General features: G+C 43.5%; 1 protein-coding gene and 1 long non-coding RNA gene across 13 annotated transcripts in view; one reads left to right on the top strand and one right to left on the bottom strand.

Annotated features, from left to right (window-relative positions):
• LOC110196176 (phospholipid-transporting ATPase ABCA7-like) overlaps positions 1 to 615 on the bottom strand; it is a 59,756-nt gene extending 59,141 nt beyond the window's left edge. For 6 of the 11 annotated variants that reach the window (XM_078154075.1, XM_078154078.1, XM_078154076.1 and 3 more), the window contains exon 1: positions 479 to 612. The gene's annotated coding sequence lies outside the window, so the exon portion shown is untranslated. Of the gene's footprint in view, positions 1 to 478 lie in introns of all 11 variants that reach the window. The other 5 variants (XM_078154083.1, XM_078154084.1, XM_078154085.1 and 2 more) reach the window with 4 other exon arrangements.
• Positions 616 to 723: 108 nt separating this feature from the next.
• Positions 724 to 10,104, top strand: LOC144457097 (uncharacterized). 2 transcript variants are annotated; one of them, XR_013486434.1, is made up of 5 exons: positions 724 to 1,185; positions 1,910 to 2,059; positions 2,537 to 2,645; positions 5,116 to 5,280; positions 8,033 to 10,104. It is a non-coding gene; the product is annotated as an uncharacterized LOC144457097 (long non-coding RNA). The 2 variants fall into 2 exon arrangements; XR_013486433.1 differs by having other exon boundaries at positions 724 to 1,460.
• The last annotated feature ends 4,840 nt before the right edge of the window (positions 10,105 to 14,944 follow it).

The raw sequence follows: 14,944 nt of genomic DNA, 5'->3' as shown, positions 1-14,944 counted from the left end.
CTTTATGGTTCTAAGCCCCCTTCAAACTTCTCTATTCTAAGGGCCCCCAGCTCGGGCTTTCTGGGTTCTAAGGCCCTCCCCTCAAACTTCTCTGTTCTAAGGGCCCCCAGCTCGGACTTTCTGGGTTCTAAGCGTCTCCCCCCAGCTCTGACGTTCTCTGTTCTAAGGGCTCTCCCAGCTCTTTCTGGCTTCTCTGGTTCTAAGGTTCCCTCCCTTCAGTCTTATGCTCTGTGTTCTATGTCCTTTGCTCTAAACTCTAAGGTTAGTTCTGTCCGCAGTCTGTTCTCTAGCCCTCACTCCCCACCACCCAGCCGTCTAGTCCCCCAAAGACCACCAGAGGTCTAGCGCCGAAGCCCCAGTTTTCCCAGCCCGGTATCTGCAGGGCGGGGCCCTTTAAGCAGCCCAGACCGCTCCCGGCTCGCTCCCAAGCCCCTTCCCCGGGTGGGTGGGAGGGCTCCCGCTCACAGCCCATGATTACCTGCTCCCCGAGTCAGGTAGAGTGGCGGGGCTCCTTCACAGGCGGCCCCCGTCCGGACCCCGCCCTCTCCAGGCCGGCTGCGCGACGAAGGGACCTGTGCGCGCAGCACCGGGCGTGCCGGTCCGGGTCCCCCAACATCTCATTGGCGCCGCCCCCCTCTCGCCGTCATTGGCTGCCAGGCCCGCCAATCAGCGGCATCGCTCCGAGCGCCGGGAAGCCGGTGCGGGGTGCTGGGAGCGCAGGGAGCGGCCGTGAGGTTGTTCTTGGCCGGCGCGGTGCGGCCGCAGGTGCGCCTTAAAGGCACAGTGCGCTCCCGCCGACGGCCGCCATGGCTCCCGCGGCCTCCTACCTAGTCACAGGCGCCTCCGGGGCTGGGCAGATGCCGGGCTGGAGCTGCGCAATTTCCTCAGAGTGTTTTGCAGAGCCGGGTTTGCATCCTCCCATTTCCCTGCATTAGGCTCATGCATTTTGTATTGCCTTGCAAACTCCCAGCTCGGGGAAGTGACCCAGATCAGTCGGAAAAGACCGTGGCCCGCCCGGGCCCCTCTTCTTCCTCCGGGGGTGGGATGAAGCTGGGACAAGCCCGGTGCCTGGAGGCTGGAAACTGGCATTCCAGTACCCACTCCTGCCCAAGCCCTGGCCCCGATGTGATTCGGGCAGAGGACCTTTCCCTTTCTGGCCCTCAGTTTCTTCATCTGTAAAATGAGGTGAATGCACTAGGCAGTCTCACAGGCTTTTCCTTCCTAGCTCCCAGATCAGACACGAGCTCTTACCTAGGGAGAGACCATGGGAACTTTGCCCCTGATGGGAAATTTAGAGGGTGCCACCTTCGCTACCCCAGGGCATGCTTCCTCCCCTGCTGCCCAGATGGCCCCTGCTTCGAAGGCCCCGCTTCTCCCTCCTTTCCTGTCCCCCTCCCTCCCTTCGTCTTTCCCACCTGCGGTGAGTGCTTCAGCGTTCAAAAACCTCCCCATCACCCAGGGTAAGTTTCTTTCCTGCAGACAGTACCCTCGGTAAACCCTTGCTCCCTCCTGCAGCTCGTCTGTGTTGCAAAAATTGTTAGTTATCGTACTGCCCTGGCATTCTAGAGGCTAAACTCCCTCCTAGCTCAGACGTTCTCTGGTGAAGTTTTCTCCTGGCTCCGGCATTATATAATTATACTCTGTATTTATAGATGGTTTTAAGGTTTGCAAATCGCTTTATAAATATTATCTCATTTGATTGTAACAACAACGTTGGGAAGTACAGGTGTTGTTATTGTCTCCATTTTACAGAGGAGGAAACTGAGGCTGAGTGATGCTGATGCTAGCTCACATTTATATAGCCATTACTATGTGCCAGGCGCTGTGCTAAGCGATTTACGGTTTTTATGTCATTTAATTCTAGCGACAACCCTGGAAGGTAGGTGCTATTATTATCCCCATTTTACAGATGAGGAAACCCAGAGCAAAAGAAGTTAAGTGACTTATCCAGGATCACAAGGCCAGTATATGAAGACAGGATCTGAACTCAGAACTTCTGAATTAAAAGTCCAGCACTCTGCCTGTACAAAAGCTCTTTCCAGCTCTGACATCCTGTGTTGTAAGTCCTTCCTACTTCTAACATTCTGTGAGCTAAGGTCTGTTCTAGTTTTGATATTCCATGTTGTATTTTTCTTAAGGTCCCTTGCTGTCTTGCATCCTATTTCCTAGAGCCCCTCCCAGCTCTGATTTCCACTGTTCTCATTCTTTTTCTTTCTCCCTGGCCATACAGGTTTGCTCAAGTTTCCCCATCCAAAAAACATTTTCCTTTAAGCCCACTACCTGCTGCAGAGCTATTATTTTCTCTCTATTTTCTTTACCGCTAAACCTCTAGAAAGAATATCCAGAAAAGGGGGGTAGAGACAAGGTGGGAAATAGCCCGATGAATGGTGTGTCACCTGCTGCTGATGAGAGGTTAAGGGAGGGTGAGGACTGAGAAAAGGCCAGTAAGTGTCAAATATTTGGTCTGAGGTGGGATTTGAACTCAGGTCCTACTGACTTCAGGGCCAGTCTGACTCTACTTCTGATTCTCCAACAGTTGACACTGAGGCTCAGTGCCTTCTCCCTCTGAAAGTTCCTATGCCGGTGATTGTGGACTTTCTCACCCTAGGCCATTCCTCTGCCCCTGTGGCCCCCTCCTCCCACTGGTGAGTTCTTCCCAATCTCCATTTTGAGGCAGGGTCCAGCAGGGCCATCCTTCATTCCTCTCCTGGCTCTGTTCTTGACTCTACAGACTTATTTCTCCACTATGCCCTGACTCTATTTACAGCACCCTTCAATGGCTTGTTTTTCTTCATTAGAATGTAAGCCCCATGAGGGCAGGGAGTATTTTACTTTTCTCAGCCCTCTGACTTATAGAGAGTCAGCCTGGGAGCCAGGAATACGGTGCCACCCTCCCTTGGTAAGGATAACTCTCTCATCTGGGTGTTCCCATACCTATGAAATAGACCTGGTAGAAATCTTTTTGGTGGTCTCAGTGATCTTAGCCTGGAGGATTCTGATTCTCTTCTGAGCTTGCAGCCGTGGCTAGTACATAGTAGGCATTCAATAAACATTTGTTGAGGATTGAATGACTCTTGTGTCCCCACCCCTGAAGATGGTACCTTTGTACTCAGGTACATCACAAACATTTCTTGGGTTAAATTATAGCCTGAATTTATATAGCTCTTTAAGGTTTTACATAGTGACCCACAAATATTATCTTCACAACAAACCTTGGGTGGTAGGTGCTATTGCTCTCCCCATTTTATAGATGAGGAAACAGAGGAGACCGAGGTGAAGCAACTTGTCCAGAGTCACACAGCTGCTAAGGGTCTGAGTCTGAGTTTGAAATCAGGTTATCCTGAGGCCAGCCCAGCATGCCATCTGCTGCACCCCTGAGCTGCCTCAAAATGTAGTCAAAGTGGAAACATTCTTAGCCAAATGGCAAGTGGTCTCAGAGCTAGGAGGTCAGCCAGCCCCACTGACCTGTACAGGAGCAGGAACCCCCATTAAGGAAGAGATGAGTGGTCATTCTGCTTCTAGTTGAACATTCTGGTGCAGAGTTCAAGTCTATCAGACTGGCGAACATTGCAAAGTCATCTTTGCATGGGAGGGGCAGAGTGAGCCCTGAAGGAGAATGGCAGCTTGCTGTGGCTGAAGGCCAACCCAGCGGGCATCTGGGGAATGGCTAAAAGGTTTGGATGAGGGCTGTGTCCCTAGGGAGTGGTGGATAAAGGAACTTAGAGTTCAAGGAGGAGGAGGGGGAGGGAGTCCCAGAGCCAGGAGGGTGGAGAAGGAAGCCTGGAATCTTCCTTTCTGAGGTTCTGCCAAAGGGAAGGAGACTTTCAAGATTTAACCTAGCCCCACCTCTTTATTTTTACAGATGAAGAAACTGAGGCTGAAAGATTGGGTTAAAAGACTTCCACAAGGTCATACGGGTAGTAATAACACCAAGTCACAGTTAGATTGGGAGCAGCTTCTGGGTGCAGTGGCTAGAGTCCCTGACCTGAGTTCAAATCTGGCCTCAGACACTTACTGGCTGTGTTACCCTGAGCAAGTCACTTAACCCTGTTTGCCTCAGTTTTCTCATGTGTAAAATGAGCTGGAGGAAGAAATGGTAAACGATTCTAGTATTTTTGCCAAAAAAACCTTAAATGAGGTCACAAGGACACCACTCAAAAATGACTGAACAGCAGGGTTCTTCTCAGCTCAAAAATCTATGATTCTGTAATCTTCTTGCCAGGGCTGGGGGCAGAGTTTAGTAACTGAACTCTGCTGGGACCTGGCTGCCCCCCATACCTGGCAGGACCAGGGCACATCTTTCATTAAAACTACCGTTCCTGTTCCTCCCAAACTTGGCTTTCACCTTTCAAAGGGTTCTCCTCACAAAAGTCCTCCAAGTCCAAGAATTATCATCCCTATTTTATAGATAAGGAAACTGAGGTTCAGAGACATGAAATGATTTGCCCGCAGTCATACAGCCAGGCTCTGTGGTACAGAGCAAAGAACCGTGAAGGAGGGAATCACAAGTCCTGAGTTTGAATCTCCTATCTGCCAGTTAAACGCCTTCTGTCACCAGCTTTGGGTAAATCTACTCGACTTCGCTAGACCTCCAAATGAAGAGGTTAGACTGGGCTGTCTCCCAGGGCTGCCAGCTCTGGATCCATGGTGAGCTTCTGAGGCTCTGGCTTTCCACCAGAGTGGTAATGGGGTATTATTGGGGCTATCACAAGATCTGTGGCAGGGTTCCAGCTCTGCTGTTTATGTGACCTTGGCCAGGTTACTTGGTTTTCTCAAGACCTCAGTTTCCTCACCTGTAAAATGGTGAGTAAATCACCAAAAAGATTTCTACCCCCAAATGGGCCAGATCTATTTCATAGGGTTGTTGGTTAGGACTTTGATGTGTAAATCTGTTCTTTGGTGTTTGGTCACTTTTCAGTCACGACTTTTCATGACCCCAATTGGGGTTTTCTTGGCAAAGATGCTGAAGTGGTTTGCCATTTCTTTCTCTGTCTCATTTTACAGATGAGGAAACTGAGGCAAACAGGGTTAAGTGACTTGCCCAGGATCACACAGCTAGTAAGCGTCTGTAATGCTGGAGCGGTTTGCCATTTCTTTCTCCGTCTCATTTTACAGATGAGGAAACTGAGGCAAACGGGGTGAAGTGACTTGCCCAGGATCACACAGCTAGTAAGCGTCTGTCATGCTGGAGTGGTTTGCCATTTCTTTCTCCGTCTCATTTTACAGATGAGGAAACTGAGGCAAACGGGGTGAAGTGACTTGCCCAGGATCACACAGCTAGTAAGTATCTGTAATGCCTCTTACCAAGCTGGGGAGAATGCACTCAGAGGGATGCTAGCTTCTCTGGATATCTCTGTGGTTTCTGGTCAGGGCAGCTGGGTGAGGCAGTGAATAGAGTACTGGGCCTAGAGTCAGGCCCCAAATGAGGTCACTTTTTTTTTGTTTTGTTTTGTTTCGTTGGTTGGGAAGTGGGGTTAAGTGACTTGCCCAAGGTCACACAGCTAGTAAGTGTTATGTGTCTGAGGCCGGATTTGAACTCAGGTCCTCCTGAATCCAGGGTGGGTGCTCTATCCACTGCGCCACCTAGCTGCCCCAAATGAGATCACTTTTATACTTCAGATGAATTTTAGAAAGCAGAGGTAGCATTTGTGGTCTTAGTCAAGTTAATAATAAAAATAGACATGGTTAAAAGACAGGAGGATGATGCTGAAAGGCATCCTAGATAATGAAATAACATCAATACTTTGTGTGTGTGTGTATATATATGTATGTTTATGTATATGCACCAAATGGATTGGTATCTAATAATGTTGTTGTTCAGTCATTTCTGTTGTGTCTGACTCTTCTTGACCCCATTTGGGGTTTTCTTGGCAAAGATCCTGGAGTGGTTTGCCATTCCCTTCTCCAGCCCATTTTACAGATGAGGAAACTGAGGCAAACAGGGTGAAGTGACTTGCCCAGGTTCACACAGCTAGTAAGTATCTGAGACCAGAATTTGAACTCAGGTCTTCCTGACTCCAAGCCAGGTGCTCTAGCCTAGCAGCCCATGAAAAGATGGAAAGATGAAAAGAACCTTAGAGGCTAACAAATCCCATATCCCACCCTCATTTTGCAGATGAGGAAACTAAGGCAAAGAAAAGTAAAATGACTTGCCCAAGATCATAAAACCTAGGAAGTGTTTGAAGCAGGATTTGAACCCAGGACTCAACATCCAGTATCCTAGATGTGGATCAGTACGGGGGCTCCAGTCCCGGCTTCATGGTTCAGATCCATTCCCTGGATGGGTGGAGAAGGGGCCAGGGATCATAGAGGTAAGGTATTCCATCTCTGAAAATTGATCCCCTACTCATTGTCTTCCAGCGTCCAGTTCAAAGTCACCTCCTCCAGGAAGTATTCCCTGATTCCGAAGTTGGAAAGGCTTGTTATTTTTTCCCTGCTTTTCTCTCAAAGCACTTTTGTACTTTGGGGAGGGTGGCTGATCATCCATGCCATCATGCCCTGTAGGCCTGAATTTGTCGAGAGCCCAGGCTGGCCGTCGCATCCCCAAGTTCTGTGGGTTGTCCTGTTTGCCTTAGGCTTTCACATCTGAGTCCCCAGCTCTGACCAAGATCTCCTCACACTCCGTTCTCTTCAGGAGTGGGGAACCTGTGGCCTTGAGGCCACATGTAGTCCTCTAGGTCCTCTAGTGCGGCCTTTTGACAGAATCCAAGACCGTCAAAGGTCTGCATTTGAGGACCCAAAGGGACACATGTGGCCTTAAGACCGAAGTTCCCCACTGCTATTAGATACTTCTCCTTTATGTGACAATTATCCGAGACCTTCCCCTGCCACCCTCTTAGCTTCCCTGGAACCTCCAAGGCTGGAGGCTCCCTGTTCCCAGGGAACACAAGTTCTGCTGGGTTCTCCCCAGTGAAAAAAATGTTAGGAATGGATGGACCCATTGACACAGGTGAGGTAGAGTGGAAACGGCACCGAATGGGAAGTCAAGGAACCGAGATTCAAATCCCAGCCTTGCTGTTCCCTGTATTATCCTGGGCAAGTCTCAGCCTTTCTAAGCATCAGGTTCTTCTGTAAAAGACAAAGAAGAGTTTGGGGTGGATGACTACTAAGACCCCTCCCAGCCCTAAATCTAGGATGCCTGTGACTATATTTCTGTCACGTGTGTGTGTGTATTTGGCTATGGAAATTTATGAAGATTATGTGGAAAGAGGTATGTAGGGTCAGTGGAAGGAGTCCCACACTAAGGAAATCAGGCTGCTAAAGCACTGAAATTGGAGTCAGGAGGAGTTGAGTTCAAATCCTACCTCATATACTTAGTAGCTGTGTGACCCTGGGTAAGTCATTTACCCTCTCAAAGCCTCACTTTCCTCATTCGTAAAATGAGGATAATAGTAGCACCTACTTCTCAGGGCTGTTGTGAGAAATGGAGAAGATAACTTATGAAAAGTGCTTTGCAAACCTTAAAGCACTATTATAGCACAAGGTGTCCCAAAAGAAATGCACTAAGACTTTTGGGACACCCTGAATAATTGCAGTTTTATTATCAAAGATCCTTGAAGTTTTATTTGGGTTAGTAGCATAACTTCCATACTCTGATGTGTTTTTATAGGGTGAGGATCATATCTTATTTATTTCTAAGCTTCCTGAATGTGATCTTTTATCACACAAGAGAGTTCAGCCTAACTATTCGTTTAGGAAAAACAAAGTGGATGAAGAATACCTATTGCCAATAATTTGACTATGAAAGGCAGCCTGGAGTAGAGAATAGAGAATCTATCTCTTCTTCATTCAAGTCTTGCCTTTTGACACATACAGGCTATATGACCCTAGACAGGTCACAACCTCTGAGTGCCTCCCTGACTACCCCTTGTCCCCCAGGTCAACTCTAAAATTATAACTGTAAAGCCAATGTTGATTTGCACTGATAGGGAAGTTTCTCAACAGAAGCTTCTGCAACTGATAAAAGCAAAGTTCCCGTTTAAAAAAAAATAACTCGGCTCATCCGTGCTCGTATCTTGGAAAAACATTACAGATGAGCTGCAATGGCCGGGATCGCCGTGCTTTATCTCCTACTGAGATCAGGCCGCCAGGTTCATACTCACACTCCTGGCCATCCATGAGTCTTTGGAGCCCACCTGGACACACCAAAGGACGAGTCGATCAGGAGGTGTTTAACCGTTTATTACAGAAAAGACATAAGGATGAGAGAGAGAAATCAGCAGACAGAGAAGCAAAGCAAGAGCCAGAGAGAGGGAGCAGGGAGAGTGCTGCCCCCCGCGAGGATTGACCCCGACCACCAATCCGCCCCACCCCTTCAGCGGAGGAGAACAAACATGTACTGCTGCAGCTCTAGACAGAGACGTGGCATGAGCGCATAGGCTCAGCCACCTCAATAGACATCATAAGAGGCGTGTTAACATGCCTCTATCTGATGGAGACGTGGCAGAAGCATAGGCTTCGCCGCCTCTAGAGTGACGTCACGCACAGCCCGTGCGCCTCTACTCCGCTTCCAGGACAGTTTCCCTATCAGTGGACAAAGCCGAGACCCACCGGGAACAGCCGGCCCCTAACAACTCCCCCTTTTTGTTTAAGATCGTCGGGCCCTTGGCCATAGCACCAAAAGCTCTGATTTGACCTGCTCAATAGCAGACCTAATTAAATGCACAAAGCAAACAAGGAGGGAAGGTAGAAGAAAAAAGAGCAAGACAATAGCAAACTCAAGAGCGATAATGTGGCCCAACCACCCCGCCACTGGAGAGGACACATGTCTCATCCAGTCCGTAATCTTTTGAATGGCATCGTCAGAGCTGTCATGCATTTGTGTCGTGGCATTCTTAGACAGTTCTACCAATCGTCTCAACGCCTGTATCTCCAAAGTCATACTAGTGGATTGAATGGCACTCAGAGTTGCCTGTTGTTCGCACCATCAGGTTATCCAAGTGTCATTGCTGGTGGTGTCATTACAGCATGCCTTCTTGTGCATTAAGTACTAAACCTATTTTTTTCTCAGTCATATACAAATTATGCAGTTTAGATTTCAGATTGTAGCATAATAGATGAAACAGCAGTAGATACAATAAAAGAAGCAACAATGATTAAACCAATAATAAGGAGACAAATAAATTGTTTTGATTGACTTAAGGAGGAAATGATAATTTAGGAACACGTTTACCAGAGTTCTGGAACTATTCATGTGTAATATTAGTAGGGAAAATAACAAATGACAATTGTTTTACCAAAAGTACAACATAGTCATTATGATCAATACATTGTTTGAGAGTACAATTGATACAAGCATCATTTCAATCCAAAAAACAGAATTAGATTGAATAAAATTTACATATCCAATAGATAAACTGGTATTAACAAATGATGTAACAAGGAACAGACATGATTCAATATTGTTGCTAAATTTTGAAAAACATATAGGTGTACTGGATGCTAGAGATCTGAGGGTAATTGTAACATTGACTTTTGTCCTGGAGATAGCGATCTTCTCGTCTTCCGAATATACAGGTATTATTAGTATATGTGTAGTCCCAATTTGTCTATATATGTGAGGGGTTGCATCCAGGGTGGAAAAGGAAAATTAAGTCCAGTGCTGAGCAGTCTGTACATTACACACTTGAGCAGAAAGTAAAGCTACTAATGTTAAAAATACAAGTTCAGGAGTCTTCCATCGCTCGATGAGAGGGAGCTTTCACTGGACCCCATGTGGGAAGGCGACTGTCACTGTAGATTGGCTCCTTCTGCGCTTTCCCAGAATCCTCATACTTTGCATTCGAGCTGTGAGTTGTTATACATGCTCTGACATCTTTCTCTGGTATCCGGACAGGTTTATCAAAGTTTTCTGAAAAATTATAAGCACACCCTCATCCCCTTGTTAGTAATGGATCCAGTAATGGATCTGGGCCTCTGGATGTTTTTAGGCTGGAGTGTACTCATCTTTGTTAATATTTTGAAAATTAATAGCCAATTATCAAAAATTAATAACCAATTATCAATGAGGGGTAATAGCCCAGATTCCCCCTTTTATGTTTAAAAAGAATAATTTTAATATCTTCGTTTTTAATAATATAAAATGTTTGTGATCAGAGAAATGTTATAAAAAGCATAAAAGAAGAAAATGTTTTGCTAATGGAAGCTCCTCAGGAGCATTATCTGTTTTGATTCATTTAAGTACACTCATAACTGTGAAGGCTTGTAAAATATGATTGATCACATATTTAATTGTACCACTTGTTTGTAAAGTGGCAAAAATGAAAGAAAAAAGTATCCATTATAACATGAATATAAGAAAGCTTTTCAAAAGAAGGCATATAGGTTACATCCAATTGTCAAATATGTTTGGGAGAAAAGCCTCTTGATACATTTGAAACAGGCTGTTAATTAAAAAATAATCATTATTCTTTATACTATGTTTCTAATACTGTAGGAGTTTATTCAAAAATAGTCACAAAATGTTTTCTTCTCTACAGTTAAGGTTGTTGTATTGGGAGAATATAGTTAATAAAAGGCTCAATAAAAGCTTAATAAAAGTTAAGTGGCAGCATTGTAGTTAAGAATCAATAATGGCATTGCTTTCAGTATATAATTGTGTATTAGTAATATATTTTAACTTTGCAGTCTATATATTTGAGAGACATAAACAGATTACTTGTTATCAGAAACAACATTAATAGGCTAATAATATCCTGCCATACCTGTACTTAACCATTGATGAGTGTCATGGGTGGTGAAGGAATGGGGTTAAATCTAACAATCTTTTTGAAATACCTATGAATAATTAGTAAAAAATGTTAATATCTTAAGAAATGGTAAGTAATTATCCATATCAATATGACCAGAAAAAATAGTAATAGCAATTTGCCAATCCTTAAGAGGAAACAAGAGTGTATTTGCTTTTATTATAAGGTTGATTAATAACAGAAAGTAAATTTCCTATAAATTAAAAATTGTAGGGGACACTGGAGTACTAAGAATAGCACCTGGTATTAAAAAAAAATATGGGTGAGTTGAGCTTCAGGAATTTTACTGTTAGACTAAATAAAGCTCCTTCTTTGCCTCAGGAGTTAATGTCCTAGGGGAATTTAGATTAGGATCTTCTCCAAATGTGAAAAAGAAATTAGCCAGTTGTGCTATAGTAATTTGGAATGATGGTCAAAACTAATTAGTATCCTCTAAAAGTTTTTGAAAATTCCTTAAGTGCTTCACTGTTGTTTTGGTGGCAATATGACCTAGGTAGGAAAATGGAAATTTTTCTTAAACTTTTTCTGGGACTATAATAAGCCCATATTCTTGTAAAGCTAATTGAGGCTGAGGAAATAAATGTGTGAGTTTTCAGTGGAACAGCTACAAAGTATGTCACTACATAGTATATATTTTTGCATTAAGAATTTTTTTGTAATTGGTTGTATAGCTTTATTAATAAAATTTTGACACATTGTAGGGCAGTTTTTCATGCCTTGAGGAAGGACTTTCTATTGAAACCTGGTTGCAGGGTGTTCTGCATTAACACTGGGTAAAGCAAAATATTTGTCAGCTTCTTACAGTGGAATAGTAAAAAAAAAAAAGCAGTCTTTTAAATCAATAACTATCAAAGGCTAGGAAACAGAATTCATAATGGGTGAAGGGAGACTTCATTAATAGCTCAGAGGTCATGAAGCATCCTCTATTTCGCTGACTTCATTTTAGTAACAAAAACAGGTGAATTCCAAGGATTTGTAAAAATTTCTATATGTCCTTTTAAAAGTCTTGTTTGACTGTAAAAAGCCTCCTTTTTGTCAATAGCCACTGTTCCACCCAAACAAAATAACAGCTCCCCTAGATGTAAAATATCGTGCCCCCCACAAATTAAAGGGAATTAATTGAGTAAATACATCTTAAAATAATTGATTAGTGGTGATCTACTAGGCAGGCTAAAGCTAATTAATATCTTTAAGAGTTTTTAAAGAATCTTTTCCTATTTTATAATATTTTGGGGGTCTAATTATGGGCTGTGAAACAATATGTCCAAAGTAAGCAAAGGGTGATTTCTTTTGTGCCTTATCAGGAGTAATTATAAATCTTTGAGACTGAAGAGCTTGTTAAAGCTCACACATTAATAAGGAAAGTTTGCCAGTAATAGAACAACTGCAAAATTTATCATCCATATAATAATGGGAATATTTCTGCCTAACAAGTTTAAAAGTGGTATGAACACAATTTTTGCAAATGGTAGAAAACATTCCTTCTTAAAGGAACATAATAGGAAAACTTCAAATACTGATTTAATGGAGACAACTATACTGAAATTCAAACTCAAAACAAAATTAGTTATAGTCCTAAGAGTGTTTTACCTCAAACAGCAAGTTTCACTAATCTTGGCTTAAAGCCAGGTACAGTTAATTTTACTCCCATGGAGTTGTAATAACTAACAAAGATTTACCATGAGTCGCATACATAATAGATTTCACTTAACATCTTTCTTTCTCAATTTAAACTTGTTCTGGTAAAAAGCCAATTATTAGGAATCATTTTATATAGTTGCAGCTTCTCAGCAAGGTAAATTAATTGTTTGGGAACTCACTAACATAAACAAATTCTCTTCTCAGAGCAGATGACCTTGGAACACAGGTAGCAGGAGCTTTTGGTAAGCTTACAAAGTTAAGGGAATTGCCTTGTGCCCCTCCTTTTCACTCAGAAGTAATGAAGAATTGTAGGTTTTAACTTAAAACAGTAACTGCAAATAACTTAGTTAACACTTTGGTAATTTTCATAAGTGATAGTTAAATTGTTTTAGCTATAAGTTGTTCTTCAATCATAGGTAAAGATAGAGATGTCTGATTTTCTAAATGACAGTTATAAAACATTATGAGACAAAATTAACTGGACTTGATAAAATAATTTAGCTGGTTTTTACACAGCTTTCCCACTGTCTTTCAGTCTTTTTTAATTCACATATCAATAACATCTAAATTATTAAAAATTGTTTGACATAGCACAAAACAATACAAAAGTTTACCAATTTGTAACAATACTAGATTTTTTAAAATTTGAAACAAGCATATTACTAATTTGAATGAGCTAAATTATCTTTTGATTGTGTTTCAAATACATTAAAAAACTTTGCTTTATGAACTGAGGGGGAGCACCCTCCCTTTCACTATTCTCATTCTGTCTCTCACACCCCAACTTGGCCAGGGTTGGAATGGAGAGAAAGGAAGAGAATATTTCCCAACAACTTATCTTTGATAATCTTTCAGTTTTACATCCAAAGCTTTGGCCAGAGCTTTAGAATGCAAAAAAGAAAGAGAATTTCTTCCTAATAACTCTTCAAAAGTTTTCAAATCATTTATTCTCAAATCCTCTGTTCATGCTATTAATGCAGACAGATTATGCTATTCTTTCTACCCCTACTTCTCTCATTATTGCATGCTTAAACTTTCTTTCTTTTATCAATCATATAATGTAAATAATAAAATATTTTTTCTCTGCATCTCACCCCTATCCACCCGCTCCTGGGAGGCGGCTGGTAGTAGGGAGGGGGAAAGAGAGAAAGTCACTAGCAGCATTTCAGAATCCAGTTGCAGCCCTTGGCTGCCTGGCAGTAAAGGATCAAAACAAATGACAGACATTAATCACAGACCATCATTCACACAGACACAGACAACCATAGAACAAAATGACAGGGAGAATCCAAAAGCGAGAAACTTATCAGAAATCCCCTACACAAAGGAAATAATACTATCTTTATCATATTTTATCTCTTCTTTTCATGGTATTTCAGATGTTATGTAAACCAGGCAAAATCTTTCTTAAGGTTTTGGTTTTTATAAAAGCAAAACAATCTGGAGGGGGCTTTGAAGCTTCAGCTACTTTCTAACCTACTTCATTTATAATTTCTGTTTTGGTTATAATTTCTTGTTTGGCAACTCTTCCTCTTTTGGTGGTGGAACAAGAGGTTATTTGGTAGCCCACCACTTCCCACTTACATAAATCCAACCCGTTATATTGAATCCAGGGGCAGCACTTTAGTATGGTATCTACGAAAGCCGTAGCAGTTTTTCAATCAACCTCCCAACCGGCCTTCTTAACTACCTTCGCTAAAGTTTTCCAATCATTGGGTGTCAGGATAGTACTATTTGCCAAAGATGCAAGCATCTCCTTAACAAAAGGGGAATCAATGCCATATGACTCTGCTGCTTGTTTTAAATCCTTTAGTTTTTTCCAGTCTAATGGTGACCAATTGCGCCCTTGGTCAGTTTCAAAAACAGGGCAGGCATCCAACCATTCCTTAGCCTCCTCATCCCCTTTTTCTAAAGCCTGTTTACAAGCAGGGGTCAAAAAGGAAGTTCCCCGGGGTTCAACAGGAGGCGCAGAGGGGGCAGGGCTCAGCCAGTCTGAAGGAGGCGGGGGAAGTGCGCTTGAGTGCCCCTCCCCCTCTTCTCCTTCTTTCCCGGGCTGTACCCCCGCCCCTTCTCGTCAAGTACGGTTTCTTGGAGCCTTGGGGCCCCGTTTCTTTTGTTTGTGCCTCAGCATCCGTTGGGGGGGGCACTTGGGGTCCATGTATCTGAGTTTTCAGTACTGTATAGATCAAATGGTGTAGGGGAGGAATAACTCCCGGATTGTCTCTATCAAACGAGGCCATCTGGGAGCCGACTACAGCCCACCTTTGCAAGTCAAGCCCATTAACATATACCCATGGGCAGCAGCGAAAAACTGTGTCTACAAAGGCGAGGGCGTCCTTAGGATCTACACCCGCTGGCTTAACTAGTTTTTCTATCTCCTTTCCTAACACCTCCTGATCCGAGACTTTAACTAAAACCTGACCCATCTTCCCGTCACACAGAAGGGGCCTCGTCCCTCTTCCCCTAACCGGACCAGCCGAGTTAGGAGGACCTGGCACTACTCACCTGCCCCACGTTGGGAACCACTCCGTGCTTTATCTCCTACTGAGATCAGG

This window comes from Phascolarctos cinereus, unplaced genomic scaffold (assembly GCF_003287225.1).
Source record: "Phascolarctos cinereus isolate Bilbo 61053 unplaced genomic scaffold, phaCin_HiC Scaffold_4;HRSCAF=312, whole genome shotgun sequence".
Taxonomy (NCBI): Eukaryota; Metazoa; Chordata; class Mammalia; order Diprotodontia; family Phascolarctidae; genus Phascolarctos; species Phascolarctos cinereus.
Note: the sequence above shows the minus strand (reverse complement) of the source record. Positions and strands in the feature narration are given on the sequence as shown.